We start from the raw sequence: 8692 nt of genomic DNA on the forward strand, positions 1-8692 counted from the left end.
AAGAACTGGGAGAGGCCGTGCTGAAAGTTCTCCGATCACTTGCTCAAGTACTCCTGGGTCATCCAAAATTCTGCCATAAATTGAACATATAGTAAAGCTTTCTCCAGTACATACCAGGCATTCATCTATGACCCATCAACCAAGTTTATCAGCTAACATGCAAGTAAATTGTATATTAATATTACGTGCTAAGATAGCCACCCCTCTTGTCCGGGTGTTCTTCTATATGAGTCTCCTGGATACATACAATATCAGCATTTAACAGTTGTAATCTTACCACAGTATTCTGCCTTTTCTTAGGGTCATTAAAGCCACTGATAATAATAGTGGCTATACGTAGCTTACCCATTCCTGAAAGAAAAAAAGGTCCTAGTGTGTCTTGGGTCATATATACTGAAAAAAGAAATACGTTCTATGATAAAAATCTCCCAACAGCCTGCATCCACACCCACCCCTCCACCCCCTGCCTCCCACCCCCCACCCAACCAATCTCAGCCAGAGCCAGGGTGATGTCATCCAAAGCAATCCCATCCCCACCAATCCCCCAACACTTCCCTCCAGCCATCCCAAAAATAAAGCTAATCAATTACTAAATTACCACCTGTTAGACCTGGCATCCTTGGCGTGGTTTCCTCTAACTTTTTACCTCAACCTCCTGTATTTTTTACACTGTGCTGGAGTTCATTTTTGCTGTTTAGATGTTTTGGGCACCTTGCCACTGCTGATCAGTGCCAAATGCAAGTGCTCCCTGGTTAAATTATTATTGTGATTGGTTATCCATGATTGGAATATTTGTTTTACCAGTAGGACCCTAGTAAAGCGCACTAAGTGTGCCAAGGCTGGTGATTCAAATGCTACTAGTGGGCCTGCAGCACTGATTGTGCCACCCACACGAGTAGCCCTAAAATGGTGTCTCAGGCCTGCCACTGCAGTGCCTGTGCGCAGTTTGTTAACTGCCATGTTGTCCTGGCCATTGCAAACACTTGCCAGGCCTAACCCTTCCCTTTTCTTACACATTGGACACCCCAATGGTAGGCCCAATGTACCCCCCTGGGCAGGGTGCTGTGTTTGTGAAAGGTAGGACACATGTTCTGATAGTGAAATACTGCCAATTTCGTTTTTCACTATTGAAAGGCTATCTTGCCCATAGTGTGGTATTGGGTTCTCCAGGCCTACATACTCCGCAGAATACCCTCTACACCATAAGAACTGTTGGCACGGAAACTAGAAAATGCAAAAGACAATTTTATTAAGACCCCATGGGGTGGTGGTACATTCCTACAGCACCCTTCGGTAATGCAAGAAGTATCACACCGAACATCGGTGTAAGTCCTTCTTTTATACAGTTTTACAGACATTAAAAGATGGGCGGTACATGGTTACAGAGTTTTAGGTACATATATGGTCATTTTTGGAACACAGCCAACTCATGGGAGGGGTTACAACACCACTGGTCAGTTTGGCGGAACATTCCTAAGTGATGACTGGTCAGTCGAAAATGCGCATGTGCGGGCTTGACCGTTACTAAAAATAGCCTGTTGCTGGGCAAACTCAGGTGGTCAGTGGGACGGAGAAAGGACTAAAGGGCATGCTGACCACGAGGCGACTCATTCTCTAAAATGGCCGCCGTAACATACGAAATGGCGTTTAACAACTAAGGCCAAGATAAGGGAATAACGTGTAGCAAAGCTTAACGCTAACCCAGTCATTGTCAAATGACGACAGACGACCCTTTTAGCGTTTAGCTGAAGCTACCTCATAATGGACATAATCGGGATACTCATATTCTATATCGATGGACATAATCTGGGCCACTTCTTTATGAAGCATTAATTCATTTTGGGCAAAAGCTCGTCTAGATGGGATACAAGCTGATAAACACATAGAACACAGTGCAGGGCCACATTGAATACATAAGCATAAGAAGAATAATATCCCAATTATTATACATAGGATCGTCAGTAACTTCCAGGCCCATGTACTAAGCATTGACCAAAACCACCCCGAAAAGGTCCATGTACCATTGTCTGGATGTATCTCAGCAGCAATTTTATGCAATTTGGATATGGCATCATATACAGATGGTGAATTATCTGGCACGTAAACACAGCAACTACTTCCGATAATGCGGCATGCCCCCCCTCGATCGGCTAGAACTACATCTAGAACCATCCTGTTCTGAAGCGTTACAATTCTAGAGATCTGAAGCTCCTCAGTTAGATTCCCCAATGCAAAAGCAGTATCATTGGCAACAGCTTCAACAACACGAGTTAATCGTCGTATTTTCCGACTATTCAGAGCAGCTCCCACGAAAGAAAACAAACCCAAATTGAAATCTACATATTGTTGCAGTGCGGTATCTGTTTGATCAATCTCGTCAAGGACTACTGCTCTTTTAACTCTGTTCAATATAAAATCATGATACAACACATAATCATTATGATACATGGGCGGGGCAATGAATACAGGGGGTAATACAAAAGAGATGTAGCATGTTCCTAACCATCCTAAAGGGAGACGATGATAACCTTTATTGCCACATATGAAGTACGTATTTCGGGAGGCCACAAATGAAATGCCATTCGGGGTATCAAAGGTAAGAGTGGTGTTACATTCACTTCTGCCAACTGGGATTGTACCTTTATTACGTATACAGAGATCGGCCTTTGTATCAATGACATTAATAACATGAGAATTGGACATGTTAACATTTCGTTGATTACTGTAAACTCGTGGTGCAGACACATTGTCCGGGCGGTACTCTTCCCATTCGAACTTAGTACCTTCAGCTTGTGGATAGCCATCTCGATCATTGAAACAGATTTTATTCAAACGGAAAAGAAGCCCCCCTTTTGTTGGCCAACGCAAAGTGAACAGGAGAGTGTACCAGGCATTGCAAGACCCATTGTGAGAAAACGGGAGTGGGATAAGCGGTGTGCCTCCTTTCTTTTGATGCCCAGGCAACATCCCACATACCCAACAATTAGAAGTGTTCGTCATATTGTGGGTGTGATGCAAAATTTGAATGAAGCTATTGTTCAAGTAAGTCTGTCGGTGCCGTTCTTCATGGTATGGTAGGGTGAAATGAAAATGTTCAGATGGAGCCGGGGTAGTCGGCAGCAAATGTTCTCGCACAGGTACCACAAGTTCTACTACCCAGGCTATCACAGCTATTACCACAATTGTCAACACAAATAATACAGCACCAAGGATTCTTTTGTCTCGTGCTGCAGAAGACGCCATAGTTCAAGAGTTCACAATGTCTCAAATGTACAACTAAAAAAAATAAAAACTTGAGTGCTGAGCTCCGAGGTAGCCGTTGTTTTCTTCTCCGGGGTCAAGACGGGTGTCGCTACACTTAGCAGAACTGATCCCCCCCTTGAGATTCCCGGCTTCCGTTTCACAAACCCCAGAGCGGTAACTCAACCAGTCTCGCACCAAAAAAAATTCTTCTTATCGTGGTCGCAGATTGTATCTTTGTCGTCCAGAAACAGTATGGTCCGGGAAGGCTCCCTCCGATTCGGCAGATGTTACAGCTGGGCTCTTCTCCTCGTCCAAGATATCTCGGTAGTCAGACAGCGCTGTCGGGCTCACCAGATCCGGAGAGACACGACGCTTCCTGTTGGTAACTCGCACAGCCGTTCGAGTTGCGAGCAATACCTGCTCGGGGCCACGCCACCTCGGTTCCAAGCAGTTCGTCCTCTCAAACGAGCGAATCATCACATAGTCACCAGGACGAAGATTGTGAGCCTCTCCAATGGAGTTGTCAGGGAGCGCTTCTCGAACCTGTTGGTGAATAGAGAGTAAATCATTTGTTAATCGTGCCAAATAATCGCTCATCATTATACAAGGCACATCATGTAACAATCAAGGCTTAGGAACTCCCCATATGTTCATAGGCCTTCCAAACACCACTTCATAAGGTGTGAGGCCAGTTCGAGAATGGGGCACTGATCTAATAGAGAGCAATGCTAAAGGCAGGGCATCCGGCCACTTCAAAGACGTGGATGCCACAATCTTTGCCAACTTTAGTTTCAAAGTAGCATTGTACCGTTCAACAAGACCTGCTGACTGAGGATGGAACACAGCATGAAACTTCTGCTGGATTCCCAATCCCTTCAACACGTACTCCACAATTTTCCCAACAAAATGGGGACCATTGTCGCTCCACAAAAATTTGCAAACGCCATATCGAGGGAAGTACTCCTTGAGCAAAACCTTAGCTGTTGTCAAAGCTGTATTATCCTTCGTGGGGAAGGCCTCAACCCATTTGCTGAAAGCACACACCACCACTAAGACATACTTAAGGTTATTGCAACGCTCAAGCTGGATGTAATCCATTTGTAGTACCTCGAACGGCACAGTAGGCGGAACGAACCCTCCTTTCGGAGTATGCGTCCCTTTTGCAGGATTGTGCTGTAAACATATCAAACAGGTCTGCACTACTCTCTTGGCCATATTGGCAATCTCAGGATGCTCCCAAACTCGCGTTAGCAATCGAGTAATTGCAAGAGCTCCAACATGTGCCAACACATGTGTCACCTGGACCATCGCTTGCAAGTAAGCTGCAGGCAATTTCCATCGTTCCATATCTTTGCTCCTCCAACAACCCTCGTCATCCAGTACTCCCTCTACTGCCCAAGTTGCAAGTTCTGCTTCAGTCGCTGATTTCTGAATGTCTAATATCTCCGCTCTAGCATCATGCCATCGCTCGGCCTGCGACTTCACTACATACATTGGGGAGTCATTTCGTGACATAGCCGTTTGTCTTGCTATACTATCTGCAAAAGCATTACCTTGTCCCACTTTGTCAGTGACCTTTTTATGTGCGCTGCATTTTATTATCGCCACTTTCTTTGGACAAAGTAACGCATTTAGGAGATCACGCACTAGCTCTCTGTGCATAATGTGTACTCCATGCGAAGTCAAAAACCCACGCTCTCTCCAGAGTAGGCCAAAGTCATGCGCTACTCCGAAGGCGTACCGGCTGTCTGTGTAGATGTTCACACATAAGCCAGCACTCAATTCTCAGGCTCTTGTCAAAGCTATCAGCTCCGCTGCTTGGGCCGATTTCTGTGGTATTCGTGCTGTTTCTACCACTGTCTTAAGTGTCGTGATTGCGTATGCTGCAGAAGTTGTGCCATCTGGCAGCCTTAAACACGATCCATCAACCCACAGTTCCCCATCCACATCTGGAAGTGGCGTATCCTGTAAGTCGACACGACCCTTTGTTTGTTCTTCGGTCAGGAAAACACAATCATGGTGTTCTTCCTCCTGGCCCTCAGCAACCGGATACAGCAATAAAGTGGCAGGGTTCAGGGTAGCACATCTTTTTAGTGTGATATGTGGCGCCAGAAGTGTAAGCTCATATCCTGTTAAACGTGCGCTCGTAAGATACTGGATTTTTGTTTGATTTAGCAGAGCGTCCACTGCATGAGGAACTAACACCAACAGTTTGTGCGATAAAACTATTCCCTCACTCTGCCGTATAGCTACCGCTGTTGCTGCAACTGCTCGGAAACACCCAGGTAACCCTCGTGCTACAGGATCAAGAATGGCTGAAAAGTATGCACATGGTCTCTGCCTACCCCGTGTGTCTGCACTAACACTGATAATGCGCACCCATCTTTCTCGTGCACATACAACGTGAAAATCTTTGTGTAATCTGGTGTATCTAACACTGGTGCAGAACAAAGGGCTTGTCTCAATTGTTCAAAAGCATTTTGACATTCATCTGTCCATTCAAGGGGCAGTGGTGTAGTTTTGGACAGTAACGCTAACAAAGGTTTTATAATGTGCGAAAACCCCATTATCCACTGTCTACAAAAGGACGTTAATCCTATGAAGGCACGTACATCTCTCTGAGTGCGGGGGACTGGTGTATCTAATATCGCTTGAATCCGATCAGATGTTAATGCACGTCCCTCCTTAGACAAAAGATGACCGAGGTAGGTCACCTTTGGTCTACAATATCGTAACTTTTTCCTAGAGACTTTGTGATTATTCTTAGCCAAAAAGGAGAGCAAGGCAAGAGTACTCTCCTCACATTGTGCATAGGTGTCTGCAGCCAATAGGAGGTCATCAACGTATTGAATAAGGGCTACTCCAGATCGCAATTCAAATGAATCAAGCTGTCTTTTTAAAGCCTGGCTATAAATGCTAGGGCTCTCTGTGTAACCTTGAGGAACACGACAAAATCTATACGATTTATTATTTAACGTGAAGCCAAATAGGTATCTGCTGTCGGGATGGATGGGAATGGAAAAGAACGCATTTTTGAGGTCAATAACAGAGAAAGTCGTGGCAGTGGGGGGGCCAAAAGTAAGTAAGGTGGTGATGTCAGACACCACCGGGTACTGGGGAATGACAATTTTGTTTATTTCTCTCAAGTCAATAATAAATTGATAGACTTTGTCGTCAGTATCTTTCTTAAGGATCGGAAGAATAGGGCTGTTACAGACATTGTAGGGAACTTCCTCCACTACTCCTGCAACAATCAAATCCTGAACGATGTGCATCAGGGCAATTTCACCTTCTCTAGATATCTTATACTGCGGTACACGTGGCAAAGATACTCCCTCCTTGACAGTAATTCGAATAGGCGGGATGAGCATCTGTCCCACATCTGTATCTGAGGTCGCCCATAACGTGTGTGGGAGAGAGGCTAACGCTTCAATTTCTTGCATGGTACATAGTCTGCCTAAATCTGGATAATTGTCATTCAAAATAACCCGCACTCCTTCAGGAGCGCAACGTATCGTTGCTCGAAAGTATTTGAGCAAATCTATGCCCATAATATTGTCTGGGGTATGGGGCGACAACAAAAATGGGCACAGACCAAAAAATTTATCAATGCAAAATGCAAGAGGCTGTGATAATGGGCTTGGAGAGGGTGTGCCATCGAACCCTATACATGTTATTGTTTCGCCAGACAGGGGAGCCCTTGGAACCAAGTTTTTAGACAAAGCACTACGAGTAGCTCCTGTGTCAACTAAAAACTGATCAGTAGAACCCAAAACGCCCGCAGATACATATGGACCTCTTTGATCTACTGGCACTTCAACCGATTCCACACCCCATCCTACGCATTCCTATGCGTGCACATAATCCTGACTCTCCACGTTCTCACCCTCCGATATCTGATACTGATTTCGCCGATCAAAAGTATTTCGTTCGTCCTGACCACGACCCCTCGCCTCAAACCTACTATGATCTTCTCCACCACCCCTCGCTCCCGAGTAACTATTCCATGACCTTCCACCACCTCGACCACGCTGACTACGTTGCTCACGAAGCACCGGACAGTCTTCAGCCCAATGCACAAACTCCTTACAATATGCACATTGGTCCTCAGCAATATCGGTACGACCATATGACGCATTACCCCCTCCTCGCCTGCCTCTGTCATTCCCTCTAGATTGCGCACCGCGAACCTGTGCCAACATCACCTTCGTCTTCAACTCCTTCGCTTTCTTATCTACACTTTCTTTAGCCTCTAATTCCTGCCGCTCATAATACTGAGCCATAGTTAACAAAGACGCAGGGGTCGCCGTGGTCCAAGAACTTTCACTAGTTTTCAACCGCTTTGCAATCTCCGGTAGGAGATTAGCCACATACTTGTCGACAAACAGATGCCTACCCGTATCATCTGTTAACAATTGTCCACTATAATCATGAAACGCTTCTTCAAAACGTGTGAAGAAGTCAGATACCGACTCGTCTTGTTTCTGCTTGCACGAGGCTAGCATGGTCCAATCAATCTTTTTAGGGGGAACAAGTGTTTTCAATTTATTCAAAATAGCTGTTGGAAGATCTAAAATCAACTGACAAGGTTTGCATGCAGGCTCCCTGTCTAAATCAGCTTGGCTTATATCTTTCCAAGTTGCTCCGAACATCGTTTGGTCATCAAACTTACGAATCGCTCTCCACATATCAGGGGGGAGTATTAACCCAAAGAAAAGATCTATATCAACGAGCGTCATAACACAAGAAGAAATAGCTCCCTCCACTCCTTCATAAAAAGCTGCCGGATTTTTACGGGGATCGGGTAAAGCGTTTTTCAATGCCATAACATCCGCTCTATTCCAAAGCGTATACACCCAATTATATATAAAATACCCTTTTGCATCCCCGGACGTTTTATCATCACTGGCACCTTGCCCTTTAGGGGGAACATACAAAGGTGCAGCTTCACGCATAGGCATAACATGCACTTTAGAACTCTTATCTGCTCCAAAGATAGAACACTCTTTGGATGACTCCGTCGACCCCGGCACGGACTTCTCTGCTGCTTTTCGTACTTCCCGCAATCTGGACGCCTCATCCCGTAGCTGGACCAATCGTAAGAAAAAGGCATCCACATCTGAAAGAACAAATAAACCTTTACGCATATTCTCATGATGGACTGATATATCCTTAGGTTCTAAATCCTCTGAATTCTTACGAAATCGTTCAATAACTTCGTCTGCAAAGGTATTTAAAAAACACAACTGTTCCCGTTCTGATCACTTATTCCTTTCAGCATTAATCTCTGACACAGTTATTCTATTCAAATTCAGTTTTCTGGCGAAACCACGTAATTCCGCGGCTCTATTAGCGGTTAACCTCGTACTCGCACTATCTCGATCTTCATCAGTGAAGTTCTCGTCCGGGGCCGTAGGCTGAACATACGGAGGCGGGGACCGATCTAATA

The sequence above is a fragment of the Lissotriton vulgaris genome, chromosome 2_1 (genome assembly GCF_964263255.1).
Source record: "Lissotriton vulgaris chromosome 2_1, aLisVul1.2, whole genome shotgun sequence".
In the NCBI taxonomy this organism is placed as follows: domain Eukaryota; kingdom Metazoa; phylum Chordata; class Amphibia; order Caudata; family Salamandridae; genus Lissotriton; species Lissotriton vulgaris.